This window comes from Mauremys reevesii, linkage group 1, assembly GCF_016161935.1.
Source record: "Mauremys reevesii isolate NIE-2019 linkage group 1, ASM1616193v1, whole genome shotgun sequence".
Lineage (NCBI taxonomy): Eukaryota > Metazoa > Chordata > Testudines > Geoemydidae > Mauremys > Mauremys reevesii.
The window spans coordinates 238,370,676-238,391,321 of record NC_052623.1 but is presented as its reverse complement, the minus strand read 5'-3'; the positions used below and the strand labels follow the sequence as shown (position 1 = coordinate 238,391,321).

Here is a 20,646-nt window from a genome sequence, read left to right as displayed (position 1 = left end):
CAAACTTGGGAAGGACATCACAGCTGCCAGGAAAGGAACCCAAGAATGGTCCCAAAGTTTTGGATTGACTTACTGCTTGTCAGTTACAAGAGCAGAGACCACCCAAATCAACAACTAGTGTACTGAGAGTATAAAGAGATATGCATATGTTCAGGAACTCTAAGTCATTTTTGAATCAATGAGATTGAACTTAGATTGCACATGCTTGATTTCCCAAATTTCTACCACCGGTCTCTTTTTGCTACAGTAAATAGAGTGATATGTTGTCTTACAAATTCAAAAATGCTTGATTGCAAGAGTTTCTGCTACAACTAGCATGACAAATGCTCCATAAATTGACTATCTTTTCTACCTTATAAAAGGCACTCTTCTAAAACGTAGCCCATCAAAACAAGACATTTAAAAAATATCCTGGAAAAACTGAATTTCTGCAAGGGGTGAATAAGTTAACAGCTACATTATGCTAATGAACTGAAAATACAGTTAAATGGTTCAAGACCTTTGGTGAAATCCAAGTCCTTCAAAGCTAATAAACCAAGAAACTTAATATCTCATCCATTATATATTAAGAAATGTGAAATGAATGTTGTGCATCCACAGTCACTCATCCACTGTAAGAGTAACTTTAAATATATGACAAGCATCAAGAGCTTCTTAAGGGTTTCAGTGCTACCTCAAGACACAGTGAAAGCTTTCACTTTTTTCTTCTGGAAAAGACACATGAAATCCAGTAAGATCACCACTGTAGTACTAGTAAACTCTCATCCTCTCCTCAGTGAAGTATGAGAGCCATATTAAGTTCAGTGTAATCTTCCTTATATAATGAATGGTATGGTATTTCTAGCAACACTTCATGTTGCAAACAAGGATGCCAGAAACTAGTCTCTGAAAAAGGTGTATTCAGACACTTACAATCTCCAGTTTCTGTATATAGCATTTTTATTTTCTTCCTAGTATAGGTGAAAGAACAACTACACCTCTACCCCGATATAATGCATTCCTCAGGAGACAAAAAAATCTCACCGTGTTATAGGTGAAACCACGTTATATCAAACTTGCTTTGCCCCCCCTATCCCTGACCACACCCTCCAGAGACCCCCCCCCATCCCTAACCACCCCCAGGATCCCACCCCCTACCCAACCCGCCTGTCCCCTGACTGCTCCGACCCCTATCCACCCCTTCCCGCCCCCTGACAGACACTCACCGGCAGCAGCAGGAAGTGGCACAGCCCGGCCCCGGTCCGCTCCATCCTGCCAGCTCCCAGCCACGGTGCTCCACTTTCCACAGTCAGTGAGTGCGGGGAGGTTGGGGAAAGGATGCCCCCCCGCACTCACCTGCGGTGGGAAGCGGAGCGACGTGGCCCTGGCCCCAGCCATGTCGCTGGGGGGCGGCTGGGGAAAGGTCCCGCACTCAACTGCAGCGGGAAGTGGAGCGCCATGGCTGGGAGCTGGCCAAGTGGAGCTGGCTGGGGCTGGGCTGCTCCGCTTCCCACCACCGCTGAGTGCGGGGAGGTTGGGGAAAGGACGCCCTCCGCACTCACCAGCGACGGGAAGCAGAGCGACGCAGCCCCAGCCGACTCCACTCTGCCACTTCCCAGCCACGGCACTCTGCTTCCCGCCGCAGGTGAGTGCAGGGAGGTTGGGGAAAGGACACCCCCTGTACCCACCTGTGGCGGGAAGCGGAGCGCTACGGCTGGGAGCTGGCAGAGTGGAGCAGGCTGGGACCAGGCTGCTCTGCTTCCACCACTGCTGGTGAGTGCAGGGGAGATCCTTTCCCTCAAGCCCCCTCCCCTGAGCGACACAGCTGGGGCCGGGGTGAGAGAAGCAGAGCGGGCTGCTCCTGGCCCCCTGCTAATCCCCCGGGCAACTCTGGGACTGCGGGGCCCCCAAAAGTGCCCTCTCACAGCTCCTGCCCCCAAACCCTGGGGGGGGAGCCCCTGACCACCCCTGAGACCCTCTGCCCCTTATCAAACCCCTCAGCCCCGGCCTGGCCAGATACTCTTAACACACTGCTCAGAGTAGCGTGTCAGAGCTTTACCGTGTTGTATGCGAACCCAGGTTCGGTCAGGTCACATTATATCAGGGTAGAAGTGTATATGATTCCTCATAAAGTGTACCTACTTTATCCTTCCTTTACTTTTCCTTTATCCTTACTTTATGCAACCCATACTGATTTCCTTTACCATTAAGAATCCCATGAGAATAGGTCTCTGACTAGCAGGGATGGAGGGCAGTTTATGGAATCTATGTGGACAAAAGAGCTCTAAGAATCACAGTTACTATAGAGCCAGTAACTGTTCTGTCTTTGACTGTCCACACAGATTCCACTCTTGTTGAGTAATAAGAATTGCCCAGGCAGGCAAGAGAAGTCCTGCTTAAAGACTGCAGGACCATCCAGCATCTGATCTGGACACTCGAACCAGGGAACACTGAGATCCATGTGGTTGTCCTACATCTCTCTGTTATGGATATAGCTGGATGCAGCCCTGTCCATGGCTTGGCCTCTGCCAGGCAGGAGCAGCTCCCTAGTGAAATGAGCCTGAATTTGTCCAGGGGCAAGTCTTAATACAGTCCGAGACCCACTTGGACAGCAAGAGAATATGGGAGTGTAGGCATGCCCCTGAATGGCTTGGTCCTTTCTAAACAAAAAGAATATCTAGCATGTGGGGTTTGCATTTTTATCTGGGTGAAAAGAATTTAGTGAAGAAAACCAGGGTGTGAATAGATACTGACATATGAAAGTGACTACCTTGGATAGAAAGTGTGGGTGAGGTCTAAAGGATGAGTGTTCTTATGAACGAACATGTAAGGGTGCCTTGTTATAAGGGTCTGGATCACCCCCTCTTCTCTAGCTGATGTGATGTCTATTTGAAAAGCTGTTTTCATGAAGACAGTAAAGAACCAGGTAGTAGCCACAGGCTTGCATAACGAAATCCATCAGTCCAGTCAAAACCAGGTTAAATCTCACTAACACAAGTTTTTCCACTGGTCAGGGAACAGAACAGCTTCTCTCTCCATCTGTCATCCATCCAGGATTCAGGCAGCCCAATGCAAAGATGTCAGGTCTGAGTGAAGGAACTAGCTGCCATTATGATAGACTAAATCAAGCCGGTCAAGCTAAATGATCAGTCTCGTTAATCAACATTCAGTAGACTGGAAAACAGAAACTGGCCCATGTGAGTCTGGTACATACCAGGGTGACCTGATAATGTACCCGTCATCTTTCATCAGCTTCCTCAGTCCCCCAGGTATTGTAAAGACAACATACATCAGATCAGGAGCCTACAAAATGGTATAGTGGTGAGGACTTGGCTCCCCTTTACCTGTTGAAGTAATGAATCTCTGTGGTGCTGTCTATAAACACTTATATTGTCAAACCCTGCACACCAGCAAAACTGCTCTGAATTCCAGTATATTTACATGTAATGAGGTCTCCTGAGTGGGCCAGTTCCCTTGAATTCAGAAGCGATTGAGGTGCACTCTGATAAATATGGAAATTTTTATGTAATATCCTGGACAACTCTTATTGAATTAAGTTTAAGTATCTTAGCAGTTCATTATATTAAAAATGTAAATGTGTATATATTATTATGGGATTGTACTTAATGGCTCTAGAGTGGAGACATGACTATGGTAAACCCTAAGAAGATTATGAACTTCAAAGGACTAGTGGAAACAATGTGCCGGAGAAGAATGAACTTTTAAAGTAAAGTGGGTTTTCCAGGAAATCACTGGAGGGAGATATACTCAAATGTATCCCCTCAGTTATGCAAAACTCAGCCTTTGGAAGCTTCACTTTGAGAAATGGACCTATGTCTAGCTGGTAGATCTGCAAAGACCATAAGCAGGTAAAGACCCAGGCTGTATAAAAGGAGAAACTAAGCTATGCATGAGGTTCTGTTTCCGAGCAGAACGAGTTATGAACTTGTAACCACAGAACTCCTGTGTAGGGTTTGAAGGACTCCCCACACCGGAGCTGGGGTGATCTCTGATAAGCTTATTAGCATGTGCATAGGATCTCTTATTATTGTAATATGTTTTCTCTGAAATGCTTTCACTTTAAGAACGAATGTGCTTGCTTAGGAAAAAGCTGTGTCAGACCTTATAACTGGGCAATTATGCTGTTTATAACCTCTGAGGAGACAGTAAAGCAGGCCTGCTTGGGCAGTCTGACTTGCTGGGAAATGTACAGTGTAGGCAGGGAACTGTGCAGGAAGGAGAGAGATGCAAGTCTCTGCCCAAGAAAGGTGACAGCTGAGGAGCCAGGAACCAGAGGGGCGTGTCTTGCTGGACCACGGAGGGGGAATACAGCTGTAGTTACCCTAAACTGTGACAATCCAAAGCCTTCGGTGGAGGCATCTGTAACTAGAATCTCTACTGGTAGCAGTACTGGAAAAGACATTCCACTGCACACCTGTGTTGAATTCATCCTCAATTTGATGAGGACACTGACACTTTCCAGGGATACCCAAGGTTGTTAGGCACCTCCCTACCATCTGCCCTTCACATGAGGAAGCCTTGTCTGTGCCTGCCATGGATCAATTTCCCTACACCACCAACCTCCAGCAACACAAACACCAACATCCATGCCTCTTCTGGCCCTGATCTCTCTTTACAAGTTAACAATAGGCATGCTCCACTGAGCCCTTCAAGCATCCCCTGGAGTGCCCATCCCCAATGCACTGGACACTCAGAATTCCCAGATCTTCTACTCTGAAAGGAATAGTACGCACCAGTTTACCAGTTACACTTCAGGATCACCACTGCTCAACACAGAGCACTTCGATATATTTATAGTAAGCAGTAGAAGTTTAACAAAGAACAGATTTGAGAAGTAGAATATAAACAAATGGTTACATAAAAAAAAATAGAATCATAACATTTTTCTAGAGCCTAAACTTAAAGAAACTCCACCAGAGAGGTCCTTTGGGGCCATCTGCCTGTCCCAAGTCAGGGTAAAGGAGGAGGGTTGGGCGTGCCGTAAAAATCAGCTTGCTACAACGCCAACAATAGAGTTAACAGAGACTTTTAGCCTGGAAAAGAAGGGTCTTCAACTCGAGACGCATGACGCTGGGTGTGTGAAAGCGCGAGGAAGCCACTAAGCCGATCACCCTTCTTTCACCCAGGGAGGAGGATTACACACATGATGGAGAGACCACCGATGGTAAAGTCAGAAAAAAACGCAGCGTTGCAAGAAATACCTGGCTGGCGGCACCGACCTTCAGTTAGAAAAAAAAAGGCTATACCTGGAACCAGCTAGAGCGAATGGCCCAGGATAGAAGACTCTGGAGATCTGTGGTTGGCGGCCCATACCCCGGTTGGGGTGACGGGCATGAATGATGAATGAATGAAACTTAAAGAAATTTCCATCTCATAAAAGATTAGCTCCCCCAAAGTTTCTCTCCCAGCATCAAAGAGCCAGACTGGCTGTGACCCTCCATCCATAAGACAAGCCAACTGGCAGCTTGTGCCCTTAGAGAAGGATAACAGGGTGTACTTCTTCACCCCAATGATCTACTGTCTTCACTTTTAAACACGGTAACCCTCTGCTACTTGCTTCTTCCTGTCTAGAATCCCATCTCAGTATTTTGCAATCATTTTATTACCATTTTGCTCAGACTGTAAGTAGGTGTTCATTGTGAAGAGTACAATATTAAATCTACATATACACAGACAGGTAGATAAGCATCTTCTGCCTGAAAGAAACCCACTTTTCACCTTCTGGCAATCAGCCCCAACTCTCAGACCTTAAAAACATCATTTTCAGTATATGTGTATAACTCCTTACATATTATCCCTGCGTACACTTTGCAAATATTATGATGACCAGTGTGACACACTTTCAATAGATGTTACAAGACTCCTTTGGAGAACTATTACGTAGATACTAGATCCTGTCACCCTACACACCCCTCTGCCGATGGATACCATAAGGTCCCGGTCAGAGACAGGACTTTGAGGGATAGTAACCAACTGATCTGTGCTTGTTGGGCAGATACACTTATCTTAATTACCCTTGCAAAGTTCAAAGATGCAGTCTGGCATACTGCGTGACATAAGTGCATACTGCCATATGTCCTTCTGAATCTGAGAAGACTTCACTGGAGCGCAGGGGTGAACATTATGAGGTTCACCACAGTCTGAAACCTCTGTGGAAGTAAATATACTCTTGCCACCTTGTGCCAATGAACTCTATGCTCTGAGTCAACATCCTAAATCTCATCAAAATAGAAGGTTCATTCAAGTGCAGCTCTTCTCTGGCCTGGCTTCTCCCCCACTATCCAGCTCACGTCAGAAACCCTCATGTTCCCCAACCCCATGTTCACCCCGTATGTACAGCCCTTTCCCTCCCACCGCAGGACTTCCAGAGTCAGCTCCCCCAGCACACCAATAAGCAATGCTATGGAGAAGCCTTGAACTGATGCTCCAATGTATAAAAGTTGAGGACACTAAGAGGTTAGGCTTGTCTTCCTCAGAGGTAAAGGCTCAACAGTTAGGTTCCTGTTCCGCCCTGTGAGGCTGACAGTACCAAAGGGATAATGCTCTAGCTAGTAGATGTGATAGAGGAGGATCCTCTTTTCCACAAGGTAGTCTCTTCTGGTGTCAAGAAGTCTCTGAGGAGAACTGGTCCAGATAGAAGAGGGGATTATGGATATGGTTGTGACATTCTCCAAGGTACAATCTGGACTGTTGAACAGCTGTGTCCCCTCAATTCTCCAATCAGGGGTGCCTTTTACACTGCATTGCTGTGAGAACAACCACTCCTTGCCAGTTCTCACACAGCCTCTAGCATGCATTCCCAGTTGAATTACATGAATGCTCTGGCCAGCCATTCATGAATTATATAGAGGGCAATGCCAACAAGCGGGGAGGGATAGCTCAGTGTTTTGAGCATTGGCCTGCTAAACCCAGGGTTGTGAGTTCAACCCTTGAAGGGGCCACTTAGGGATCTGGGGCAAAATCAGTACTTGGTCCTGCTAGTGAAGGCAGGGGGCTGGACTCGGTGACCTTTCAGGGTCCCTTCCAGCTCTATGAGATAGGTATATCTCCATATATTATTAATTATATTATAACAAACTCCCAGTCCCAGATCTTCCCCCAGAAATGTGCATCTTGTACTGCCCAGCTCTCTGCTGGACAAGGCAAGCTCATATAAAATCGGTCACTTCATCAGTGGAAAATGATATGCACATACCTTGTTGTCACAAGTGGTGGTTCTTAAAAACTTCAATCCAAACACAATGGTTTAGATAAAACAATAAAACAAATTTATTAACTACAGAAAGATAAAATGATTACAAGTAATGAGGCATAAAAGTCAGAATTGTTCACAAAGAAAATAAGATAAAACACAAACTAACACCTAATTTAGCAAGCTAAATGGATTCAAAGCAAAGTTTTTTCTCACTACTTGCTCTTTGCAGTCTTTACTAGTTGAAAGCCTCCAGGCCAGGACCCCTCCCCCAGTTCAGTATCTCTTTAGGAATTGTTGCTGCCCTGAGTAGAGAGGAGTTGAGTAGAAAGGTACAGTATGGAGGAGAGAGGTAATGTGTGTTGTGTGTGTGTTCTCTATTCTTACACCATTCTCCCCTCTTTGAGGATTATCTCCAGCTGGGGTTCAGGCAACAGCCAGTCTGTTTACACAGTGAGGGTGGTGGGGGAAAAAAGAGGCACATGAACACCACCTCCCATGTAGTTCTTGCTTACACCCTTCTTCCTGCAAAAGAACGGCCATTTAACTAGGTGATAATCCACCTGACTTTGTTGACACTTGGCTTGGGAGTTGGTTTGTCTTTTGTTTCTGATAAACTAGTTTCTGCCTGCTCTTCTGAACTTGGAGCATGCTACAGCAATGTTATACAGAAGAATCCTATAACTTTACATACCGTGTTTATACTTACAGTAATGTTCAGTAGTAGATCATGCATTTTCAAATTATACTTCACAAGGCATACTTTGTATAAAACTTATAATAGTCTTGTAAAAACTATGAATATAGGGATACAGTCTGTCACAATGGTAAAGCAAAAATATCCTCCAGTGAGGTAAAGGTTTCAGTCCTTCCTAGAGTTCAAGGAGTCTTGGAGGTCAGGACTAGTGTATCTGGTGTGTCCAATGATCTAGCACTCATAGGTTCCCAACCAGAAAATGCTGGAACCATAGACCAGGAGTCCAACATGGAGCTCCCAGCTGGAACTGGAGGGTGCCTATCTGATCTTTCTTCCTTCGTGCCTTTCCTTCCCGGACAAAAGATTTGTATGGACCTAGACCTTTAGGGCCCACATGCAAAGACTCAGACAACTTGGACCAAGATGGGGTGGAATCCTTTCTCTTAGAGGCAGTTCTGAACGGCAATCTTTCCTTATACTTATGTTCAATGAAACCCTCTCAGAAGAGTATGGACTGAGGCTTGGTGGTTTTCATCTGTGCTCCAGAGCTCGTGCTCGGAGAGAAACAGTGCTCAGTATTTGAGGTTGCTTCACGAAGACAGTCTCCTCAGCCTGAGGTCTCATAGCCTTATCTCCCTGGGGTGTTTCTATAAATGGAGCTCTTATCCCTCATGGGTTCAGCGAGGGAAGGAACAGCATACGATGAAACTGGCAGCAACGTGAGCCTCCCCAAGACAGTATTGGTGTTCATCGCTCAGAGAGCAGGATATACCATTCTTAAACCCCAGGAATCTGGGTATAGCCCTTCTTTGTGGAGAGAAACTTCCCAAGGCAGGAAGGAACTAGACAACTCTATATAAAAAACACTAAGTCTAATCTTACTAAAAACTACAGGCGAGTCTCATCTTATGCTGGGGTTACATTCCGCTGTCAGCGGGTAAAGCGAAAATCATGTATAGTCAAAATTACATTGAGTGTAATGGCGGGCAGAATTGCCCACACTACAGGTACAGTATTTACATTGTCATTTCTCTTTTTTTTTTGTTGTTTTTTTTTTTGCCGACTACCCAAAGTTGAATTCGCACATGTTAAATGCGTGTAGGAAGAGACTTGCCTGTATGTATATTTACAGTTTCTGTAATAGGAGGAGGATTGTAAAGGATTCTGGTGATTTCAACTCTAGCCATGCGGTGGTGAAGAAACTGGAAAGGCACTGGCCCACACCGTCATTTATGCCCTCAGTTCAGAGGACAAGAATGGCAACTGGATAGGCGCAGATCAACAGACACTACTTGCTACAAATCTCCGGTCTCAGGCTCATCCATATCCATGTGTGCAATACGCATAGAAACCAGTGCTCAAAGAACTGTCCTTCGCATTGGTAGGCTTAAATATAGTCTCCAACTGTTAATGATTAAAAAGAGTAAAATAGAAGAATTTTTAATCTGGCTTTAACTGAAATCTCAGTGCAATTTTACTTGCACAACTGCTAGGGTGCCCTCATAGACTGTTTCGTGTTTACTTTAATACATAGCATTTGTAAGATACACAAGCCAAGAATACTTCGCAGTAATCACATACATGCACACAGTTCTTTACAACTAAAGATTTGTAGCAAGAAACTGTTTGAGGATTTTTTCCTTTATACTTAGAATTTCATTCAGCTGGGGCAGGGGAGAGAGGGGGGAATCACTTGTCAGTTTATTTCTGGTTCTCATGCATTAGCACAATACTGCAGGGTTCCATGAGTACAATAGGTTTTGCATGCCTTCAGTTTTGTGAGTTTTGGATTTGAACTATTTTCAGCATCCCTTTAGTTCATAATACAGAATTTTAACAACTTTTAACCCGTTATATGGTGCTATGCATTTAAATTCAGTGAAGACCCAATAAATGCAATAATAATTAAAAAAATTAAAGCAAATTTCCTTATACATCATCCCTTTAAGAATGCAATTCCCATAACATGAGTTACTTAATTATAGCTGAATTCCATTGTTCTTATGTGTCACTGCTATATTTATGCAATCTTTACCACTGTGATATATCCTCAGCAGCATTTGGCATAAGAGCTTTTATTTATTAAGATTTAATAAATAAATATTAGGGTACCAATCCTATCTGTTCTGTGCACATCCAAAATTCCTGCTGAATGACTCGCCCTGGGAGCGAGTTACCAGTGACCCAGCCCTGGGCTCCCCCACCACCTGCACCCTCCTTCTGCCGCAGCCGTGGGTCACTGGTAACTCGCTCCCAGGGGGGGTCATTCAGCAGAAATTTTGGATGTGCACAGAACAGATAGGATTGGCTCCCATATGGATACAGAACTGCAGTAAAGTGGAACAATTTTCAGCTTGTGTGACTCGAAGATATCTGGATGCATATTATAAGACTGTCCTCCATAAATGAGGAAAAGTTGAGGTGCCTTTATTATTCTTTTGTTCCACTCTTTCTAAGGGGAATTTGCCAATGTGATATCACTGTCTTCCTTTTAAACAAACAAACAAACAAAAAAGGCAATGTCTGTTGAAAATAGCAATTCCAGTCCTAATAACCACTGGGAAGCATTTCTTGCTCAATTTTATCCTATTTTTTCTACAGCAAGTTACAGTGGATCAGTATATTTGATTTGGGAGAAATGAAGTAACAGCTGCCCAAACTGAGCTTGAGCACTCCTGAATTGTGAGGTGTTCAAATCTGTAAGGTGCTGGGGGGTGGGGGGGGAGGCTTGTGGCTCCTCGGGGGAGCACGGCATCATGTATGCAGCAGCATGTCAGACCAGCGTGTCTGGCTCTGCGCAACGCCAGAGTGGCACTGTAAGGAGGCTGGGGATTGGAGAACGGGTAAGGGATTCGGGGGCAGTCAAGGGACAGGGAGCAGGAGGGCAGTCAGGGGCAGGGAGAAGGGAGGGGTTAGATGGGTCAGGGGACAGGCAGCGGTTGGATAGGCATGGGAGTCCCAGAGGTTTGTCAGGGGACAGGTACGGGGTGGGGTGCTAGGGGGGAAGTTGGGAGGGGTCTCAGGAGGGGGCAGTTGGGGACAAGGAGAAGGGAGTCTTAGATAGGGGGTGGGGTCCCAAGAGGCAGTTAGGGACAGGGGTCCCAAGAGGGGGCAATCAGGGGACAAGGACCAGTGGCGCTTAGATAGGGTGTGGGGTCCTGGTGGGCAGTTAGGGGCAGGGGTCCCAGGAGGGGGTGATCAGGGGACAGGGAGCGGGGGGGTTTGGAGTTTCTGTGGGGGGCAGTCAGAGGGAGTCGATGGTGGCAGGGTGGGGCTACCCTCCCTCCCTATGGAGTGTCCTATTTTTTGAATGTTAAAATATGGTACCCCTACCCTTCACAGTGCAGCTCTCCATTCACAGCAAGCTGCAGCATGAGGTCTCAGCTACCTCACTCCCTCCCCCTTCCTTTCCTGTTGGTAGTAGCCATGGGAATGCTGGGAAATGTAGTTCTTTCCCTGCTCCAGGGCTGGCTCTATAGGCAGAGAGCTAACCAAGGAACTACATCTCCCAGGGCCCCCTGTTGGTTCTCAGCTTCCATGCTGGATCCCTGCCGCCCCTGCAAATGGGCTGCCCCAAGCACGTGCTTGCTTTGCTGGTGCCTAGAGCCACCCCTGCTAATAGCACTATACAAGATGACATATTAGGTAACAGACATACCCTTAGGTGGATGTTTCAGATATTTGAAATTATAAAAACAGCAAGAAAAAAAAAAAAGAGGAAGAAAGGGAACAAATCAGGAAAACTCATTCCAAGTTTCCACTATATTAACCCATGCAATCGTATCCTGCAAATAATAAGCATTGGACTACACTTCAGCTGGTCATCACACAGCTCCAGAAAAAGTCTTCCACATTACATTATGAGTGCTCATTTTATTTTTGTGTAGAAACTGGACAGCTTCATTTAACCTTAATTAGTTTAGCAGAACACTACCATTCCATTCTTGGTGTAATTTTGCATTCAGTTAATTAGTTGGGCTTTGGGGATGGGGGAGGGGGACAAGTAGTACTGCCAGCATAATTCTTTGGAATCATATTTACAACAGAAAGGATTAGTGTTTCTCATTAACAAAAGATCATCTCTCTCAATCTTCACTGACGGTCCACTCTTTTGGACACTTTTTCCCTAAAAGTGAGCTATGATAGGTATGAAGCACAAAGCATACGAACCTTGCCCTGGATAAAACTCAGAATGCAATTCTTTTGGGATCTAGTAACATATCTGGAGAACAGTACTTTATATTGAATATTAACATAGCCCATCAGACTGAAAATTGTTTGTGAGTTTTCAAAGTTAATTTAAAACTCGGATCTAAGGGTTTTTTTGTTGGTTTTTGTAAGAAAATGAATTTCTAGGTGACAAGATGACATGCTTTCTACTCTGCAAGTGATGTTCATTCTTCTAACCCTATTGGTAGAGAACATTATCTGCAGCCTCTAACATATTGTTACGCTGGATGGTGTTAGCAGCAGGTTTCGTCTACAGATCATCACAGACCTGGTTAAAGCTGATGGGTGTGCTAATCAGCCATCTTTCAGGTGAAGCAGAAGGAGCAATTAAGCCCCTTTTTACACAGTTGTAACTGGTGACATAAACCAGCATCCAAAGCAATGGGCCACATGGCAAGGCCTGATAAGAAGCTATGCCATGTGAGCCAAGAGGTTCCTCGATTGCAAATACAGGGAATAAGGGACTGTTTGCTTCTCTCTCACACACACAACTTGCAAAACAGCCAAGAAAGCCAGCTGAAAGTGAGAGAAGCCGTTGTGAGCATAGCCCTGAGAGGGAGCAGAGAGACAGAGTTCCTCAGGGCAAAGAACTCGCTGGAGAGGCAAGCTTGGAAATGGTGAGCAAGGAAACTGCCTGCTGTTTGTTTTTACTGTGAAGGGTCTTCAGCTGCAGACATACTCCATATCTCACATTCTAGAAGGTTAAACTTCCTTTGAAGGGCAGTTAACTGCTTGATTTTTTTCGTTTGTCAATGTATCTGTGTGTTTAAATGCCACAAACCTGACCATGTTCTCAAAATATTTTAATAGACAAGGATTAAACAAGTATCAGAGGGGTAGCCGTGTTAGTCTGGATCTGTAAAAGCAGCAAAGAGTCCTGTGGCACCTTATAGACCAGGGGTCTCAAACTCAAATGACCCCGAGGGCCGCATGAGGACTAGTGCATTGGCCCGAGGGCCGCATCACTGACACGCCCCCTTGCTGCCCCTGGCCCCACCCCTGCCCTGTCTCTTCTCCACCTCCTCCCCTAAGCGCGCGGCTCCCCGCTCCTCCCCCCTCCCTCCTGGAAAGTGCTAAGCGCCACCAACAGCTGTTTGGTGGCTTGGCGGTGGGGCACTTAGGCGGCGGGTCCCGGAACAGAAGGGGCCCCCCACCGCCGAAGACCGGGCTGCGCTTTGGCGGCGGCGGGTCCCTCTTTTCCCCACCCGGCCGGTCCCGCTTCCCTCCCCACCCCGGCCCGGCCCGGCGGGTCTCGCTTCCCTCCCCACCCCGGCCCGCCTCCCCACCTCCCGGCCCAGCCGTCGCTTCCCCACCCCGGCCCGGCCCCGGCGGGTCTCGCCTTTCCCCACAGCCCGGCCCCGCGGGTCCCGCTTCCACCCAGGCCCGGCGGCTCGCTCCCCCTTACCCGAGCGCGTCTCGGCGAGGCCTGAGCTGTCCGCTCAGAGCCGCGTGGTGAGGCGGGGCTGGGAGCTCCACGCCGGCGCAGCGCTCAGCCCAGAGCTCCCAGCCCCGCCTCCCACGCGGCTCGGCTCGGGCGGGGCTCAGGCGCCGGATGGAGACTGGCGCCAGGAGGAGGCGAGGCGGGAGCCTCGCTTTTTCTTGGAGGCCCCTGGAGCCCGGGCAATTGCCCCTTTGCCCCCCTGGGCGGCCCTGGGGAGCTCCGCGGGCCGCAGGGAAGAGCTCCGCGGGCCGCATGTTTGAGACCCGTTATAGACTAACAGACGTACTGGAGCATGAGCTTTCATGGGTGAATGCCCACTTCGTCGGCCACTACATGCATCCGATGAAGTGGGCATTCACCCATGAAAGCTCATGCTCCAATACGTCTACTACTCTATAAGGTGCCACAGGACTCTTTGCTGTTTTTAAGGATTAAACAGAGGGTCTTGTGTAAAGTAAATGGGATCCGTCCTCAGTCCCTACAGTTAAAACAACTGGTTTCTACTACTGTGGAACAAGAGTGCCATTTCAGCATGGAATGAGATAAGTATCTTGAAAGATAACTCCACCTGGTAAAATTCACCCTGAAGATTACCCCACTGTCAACTTGGTGCAGCTGCCATTTCAGGGTTAAATGCAATTTTCTATAGTTTAGATTAGAATTAGATAGTGTAAACACAACTAAAAATAAACCCCTTGAAGCTTTTGTTTAGAACCACTTGGGTCCTCTTTCCAACCCCTAAGACTTCGAAGACAACATTTAAAGATGATTCGAGGACTGAGAATGGCAACATGATATTTAGGTAGTTTATTTTCTGTATTCATTTTAAACAATATTCACATGGATCCATAAAGACAGGCAAAGGTGCCTTAGCCTATCTATGCCTATTTGATGGATTTCTTACATCTCCTGACAAGAACAGTGTTATTGTGTTCAGCAGTGACCTAGATATTTGTCACGTTGCCAAGAAGACTCCCATTAGGAGAGAACACTGGAGGCATAATACAGGCATCTCTTTGGCTTTCATCAAATTGATTTGTCCTTTGGCTCCTTTTATCACAAACTGACATTTGTACCCCAAATTTCCCCTTTAGCATTAATATGCCAGGGATGTCTGCTCTCCCCTTTATGTTAGCTATAAATTCACTGCCTACAAAAGAGTGAGTTTAAAGGAGTAATAAATTGTTGCTGTATTTATTCCTGACATAGTTACTAACCACATACACCAATGCAAAAATCACGTACTTCACTATGTGCCTAATAACTACACTAACTATGATAGGAAAAGCATTCTGTACAAACAGTTAAAAGTTATTTTCAGATCCCAAAGGTCATGCTGAATATATTCTGCTACGGCCCTCCAGAAAGCAGCATGCTGTGATATGAGTTACCAATTAATGCTGTCATTCCTTTGGGAACTTAGCAAATACTTATCTGCAGTTGGCATGAGTTAGATAGCAGTGCTGCTATCATGCTGCTACTCAGCAAACCCAAGTTTAACATCGTGCATCAAAGAAACAAGTCAATCAAATTCATAAGTCAGATGTTTGTGCTATTGCCATCACAAAGACATGATATAGACACAATGAATATCAAGTTACTGCAAATAAATCACTTTCTAGTGAAGATTACAATAACATGACATTAATTCAATTTCAGGATTGTAGGAATCTTATACTTTGCAATTAGAGTCCAAAATGATTTCCAGGTATATTGATAGCGATTGTTGTCAGAAGATTTTAAACATTTGTTTTCCCAAAGGAGTTTACAATATTACTGATTACCTAGGAACCTTGCACATATTCTTGTGGAATCTGTTTCTCCTTTGTTATGCATCTGTAAGTATATCACATAAAGGAGTGTTGAAAAGAGAAATTAGTTTCAACACTGATCTGTTACATGTAAAATAGGATTGGAACTGTTCCATCTGCTCTCTTCCTCTCCATTCCTGAAGTAGTGAATAATAAACTAGGTTACCATACTTTCTTTCCCCCTTTACTATTGGGCAGAGAACAAAGAGACTTTAGATGCTTTTCTCAATTGCCAGCATGATCACAAATGTGGTATCTGAGCCAGGACATTTTTTAAATATTTGCATGATTTAAACTGTTGAACCAAATATCATCACAAAGCCTTAGAGGTATTTTATTTTTTCCTTAGATCTAGCTCAGCTATTTACTGTTGAATGCTTATCCATACCTATTTCTATACCTGTTTATCAATAAGGGTTGGGTGCCGTCTCAAATATTGACACATCCTGTCCACTCAATATTATGCTATGCCTATGTGCAATAGCTGACAACAGCTCATCAAACAGACAGAATTGCTCAAATTATTTTAAGTGCACACTAAGGGAGGTTCTGCATTTCAGCACCACAGAAATTCTGTCCTACTGTCTTGATTCTACCCCAACCTTCCCTTGTCAAACACGTCTCCCTGCAGGATATCAGATAAAAGAACAATGAGATTCAAGATAAGGTGACCTTTGCATTATTAACAGTAGATCCTAAACTAATTGTTTTTCACTGAATACCCATAGTAGGTTGTCTGCCTTCTCAAGTTCAACTTCAATCAAAATAATTTCTCAATCCTAATAAGTTAGTCATCCAGACAACATACACATTTCAGCACAGTATTAAAATCACAGTTCTACCTAAACAGATTCAGCGTTTAGCTGTATGTCAGTATACAAGTACATCAGTATTGCTATCTCCTGCTGTATTCCCCTTCACGTGCCAAAAATAAATGCCTCATGATTTCAAGTTAAGCCCAAACTAATAATTTGTTTGAATGGAAAAACTAGATAATATTAAACAAAACCTAATAAATAACTAGTACCTGTGAAAACTCTTTAGCTAAGTACAGCTTTTTAGCATATTAATTTCTGTATGACAACAAGGAAAATTTGCTCAATTCCCTCAGTACACCTATAAATCAAATTAAAGGAGCACCCTTCAAAGTAAATGCACCAAAGTTTCCCTTTACCCAACACATTTGGGAGTTTAATGCAGCCAGATAAATAGCTCTTGAAAATATGAGCACAGAAAATATTGAGTCTTGGAAACTATAACCTACTGTGTATTTGAAACTGCACCAATACATAATACACTAGTATGAGCTGTATATTTAATGAGAGTGGAAGACAAGTTTAAAAATTACATTAATGACAGATAGCGTGAGAGGATAAAATAATAGTTATTGAATAGGACCACTTATTTCATGCAACCTCAGAGGGCATTCTAGGTATCAAATCATTGAAATGTTATTTAGTTTAAAAAACAACCCTGTACTTAAAGTTAGGAATTGAGAAAGTTATTACACAAAAGATTCATCTGAAATAATTGGCCAGAGTCTGAAGTACATAAAGAAAGTTCTAGCATTTCAACAGCAGAAAATTACTCTATAGCTGTTTTACTTAGCCCCTACAGGCTCTCCTGACCATAGGACAATTTTTGGGTGACAGAGGCACCATGTAGCTCTCTGTCACCCCCTCTCAATGGCCAACACAGAAGACACGACATTTAGGGCAGCTTGTGCCATTTTCAACAACCCAGAATCAGAAGAGAACACAAGTAACTTAAGGACATCTTTGCACACGACCCTCCTGAGCTCAGTCAGTCACTATCTGAAACTACTTTTTCCAGGTATGAGTCCAGTAACTAAGAGACTGAAAACTTTTTTTTTTTAAATCAACATACTCACAGATAACTAAAAGAAATTGTTGCATTATTAGCCAGATTTCTTAAGAGAGCTTCTACATTAACAAAAGACAGCACAATGAATATCAAGTTATTGCATACTTTCATTCTGTGGACCACTTTGTAATTAAGCCTCTCCCTTAGCGACTGCCTACCTTCCCAAATCTGACCCTTGGTTCTCAAATATTTCATTTTATGAAAAGAGACCAGTGGTCCATAAACCCAAGCCTGAGAATCACTGGTATAAACAACAAGCAGACGCCCTAAGTTGGAAAAGTATTAAATTCAGACATTTTTCTGAAAAGTTGTTTCTAGATATTCACAGATCAAATATTTTGCCAACACGACCACTGCATAAATTCCTACGTTGTATGACATAGCATAAACTGAAAGTCATTATATAAATGTACTTACAGAGTCAAAGTAAACAAAAGAATAAAATAAAAAATAAAATGAGATGTACAATACTGGAGAGTACTATTGCCACTTACTTGGACAACTCATGAATTATGCAGGCCTTCCCAGATACCCAAACACATGTGACTATAAAAACCTTTACAACATCTACGTCCACATGGACATACATCACCAAACACCACCCATACAGTTAAAACAATCATATTTGTTAATTCAGCATTAGCTATCACTGATATAGATCCTTAGGCCATATGCATTTTTGGTGGGAGGGAGCCTTGAGCAGAGAAAAAAAGATGCTACCAAAACTTCATTTCAAGACAGGTTTTTATTTAGTTGGGATTGGTCCTGCTTTGAGCAGGGGGTTGGCCTAGATGAACTCCTGAGGTCCCTTCCAACCCTGATATTCTATGACTCTATGAAGTGTCTGTCAACTATTAATAGGCTGCTTCACCACAAACTATGTGTGTGTATGCTGTCTTATTTCTGAAGTATTGCTGCTTGACCTGTGGTATGAAGCAGCATTCCTCAAGCAATCTTTACTTTTAAGTTAAGTAAACACACTCTTGTTTAAGCTAGTTTAGTCATAACTAGAAGAACATAGAATACATTTTTGTCTCAGAAGAGAATACATTTAAGTCTGATAAGTAATTCCAGACAGAGATAAAGTGTGGTATGGAGGATAAACCAATCAAACGTAATACTTAAAAACATAATTAAGAAGACCTGCTCTATATGCTTAATGTACAATGTGCATGCTGCCTTATAATTTCAGTCTAAAGATGAGAAATCAAACTAAGTCATGTTTGTTTCACCCTAAAGACAGCAAAAAAAACAAGGCTTTTTCATAGCTTCTCTTAATTATATTAGACTAGTTTAATAAAGAAACAGACAACCTAAGTCATCACAGTATTTACTCTCATTTCTTAAATATCAATACCTTCATCAACAGCTCAATATCAGCAAAACATTAGTACACCCATTATAACCTTTTTGAACTACTGGCCTTGTATTTTAGTTGGCATAACCTTTCACAATAGCTGGCCAAGCCCTGATTTACGTTCAAACAAGCACAAAGGAAAGTTTCCAGTGGAGAACAAGAGAAAACAGTCCTATTAGCTACCTTTCAACTAGTCTGTGGATGGGAGTCAGGTGTACATAGTATCAGGAGGTAGCCATGTTAGTCTGTATCCACAAAAACAACAAGGAGTCTGGTGGCATCTGAAGAAGTGAGGTTTTTTACCCATGAAAACTTATGCCCAAATAAATCTGTTAGTCTTCCAGGTGTAGATAGGCACACATTAAGAACGTTTCACACAGCACTCTGACTTGTTTACCGAGCTATGGGGAAAAAGACTTATCAAACTTATTGGAATAATTATAGGCTAAATGAATTTACATCCTGGGTTTAAAATACTTTAATCAGAAGAGTGGGACACCAAGAAAGCTGAGTGTTTTACACTGTGTAAAGGAGTAGCTGGGGCCACTTTCACATGTTTCTGGTCTCCGTTGCTCTTAAAGAGAGAGAGAGCAGAGGGAAGCATGTATAGACTGGGCATATCAGCTTCTGACTACCTTCAACCAGTGTTAAACCAACTGGCTGGGAAAGACATACAGCCAGACAGATACTGTAGATACCGGTCAGTCTCAGTGGGCTCAACCCATATTAAAGAGACTCTGGCTGCTCACTTCCAACAAAGTCAAAAGATGTTTCACTGTGTAGGATGATGTGATCTGATTCTTCCTGGCAAAAAGGAAAAGGCACATAGAGGAAGGGGGTGGTGACAGAAGGCAGCACGGTCTAGTTGTGTCATTACCGGTATTCAGAAGACACCACCCACTCTCAAATTCTCTCCTCGGAGAATGACACTTGCCTGTTTTATTTGTGGGGTGTCTGGGTAGTGCAGGGATCACGACCAGATACTGCATTAGATTTTGTTCGGATTGGGGGAATGAGCACTTTAGTTTTAGGGCTGTTCTTCCCACTCCCTACCAAATGGCTCACTAAATTTCACCAAGCAGCTCTCACCTTCCCTGGTACAGAAGCAGAACCTTCCCGGTGTGACCCTCCTGGCCCCCCGTAGCCCTGCCCTCCCCAAACTTCCCCAAGGGAAGCTTCACCTTCCCCAGCTCGGCTACCCCAGATTGGCCAGCCCCTTCCTCCCCTGCCCCCTCCCTCCCAAACTCCCAGCCCCTCCCCGCTCCTTAGCCCCCCAGCACCTCGCCACCCGCACTCAGGCACCAGCTGCTGCCCCGCATCGAGCTCAGGGGCTGGGTGCCCCCCTCCCCCCCCGGGCTGCCGGCTCTGGCTGGCCCCATTCCGGGGGGCTGCCTCGCAGGGACACACCCTTTATTTCCGGGGCACTGGAGGGCACCCCCGGAGGCTCAGGAACCCGGCCCGCCCCCCGAGCTCCCCACACGAGCCCGGCCGCCGGGGGACACCGGGTCACGGGCGGAGGCGGCAGCGCTGGGGCCGGCGATTCCCTCTGCAGCCCCATCACCACCCCCGCGGGGGGGGGGGGGCGCTCACCGGCCCGCCCGGGCCCCGCCCCTCCAGGATGGCCCAGCCGGAGGTGGTGGCGGGGCTGCGCATCGCCCCCTCCCTCCCGGCAGCGGGGTCCGAGTCCCGCCCGGCGGCGCGTCCCTCACCTTCGGCTGCTCCCCGGCTCCTCTGCGGCGGGTCGGGCTCGGGCGGGAAGGTCCCTGCTTCGCTCGGCTCCAACCGAACCAACGGCCGCCCACCCCACTTGCGCCAGTCCGCGAGCTCCCATTGGCTGCCGCACAGCGGTCTTCTGATTGGACAAGGAAAGCTACGTGTAAACCCGCTTCCCGGTACAGCCGGAGAGAGTGCCATTGGCTCCCTCTGCTGTCGATCAAAATCACTTCCTCGGCGAAGAAATCTGGGGAAGTGGCGGGACAGAGGCAGCGAGAAGTGAAAGTCGGAGCGGTGGGTGAGTGGTTAGGGCGCCAGACG

The 20,646-nt window shown here is 45.3% G+C and overlaps 1 protein-coding gene across 4 annotated transcripts in view; it reads right to left on the bottom strand.

Annotated features, from left to right (window-relative positions):
* PACSIN2 (protein kinase C and casein kinase substrate in neurons 2) overlaps positions 1-20,445 on the bottom strand; it is a 127,584-nt gene extending 107,139 nt beyond the window's left edge. For all 4 annotated transcript variants that reach the window (XM_039542183.1, XM_039542201.1, XM_039542195.1 and 1 more), the window contains exon 1: positions 20,322-20,445. The gene's annotated coding sequence lies outside the window, so the exon portion shown is untranslated. The remainder of the gene's footprint in view (positions 1-20,321) is intronic.
* Positions 20,446-20,646: the final 201 nt, after the last annotated feature.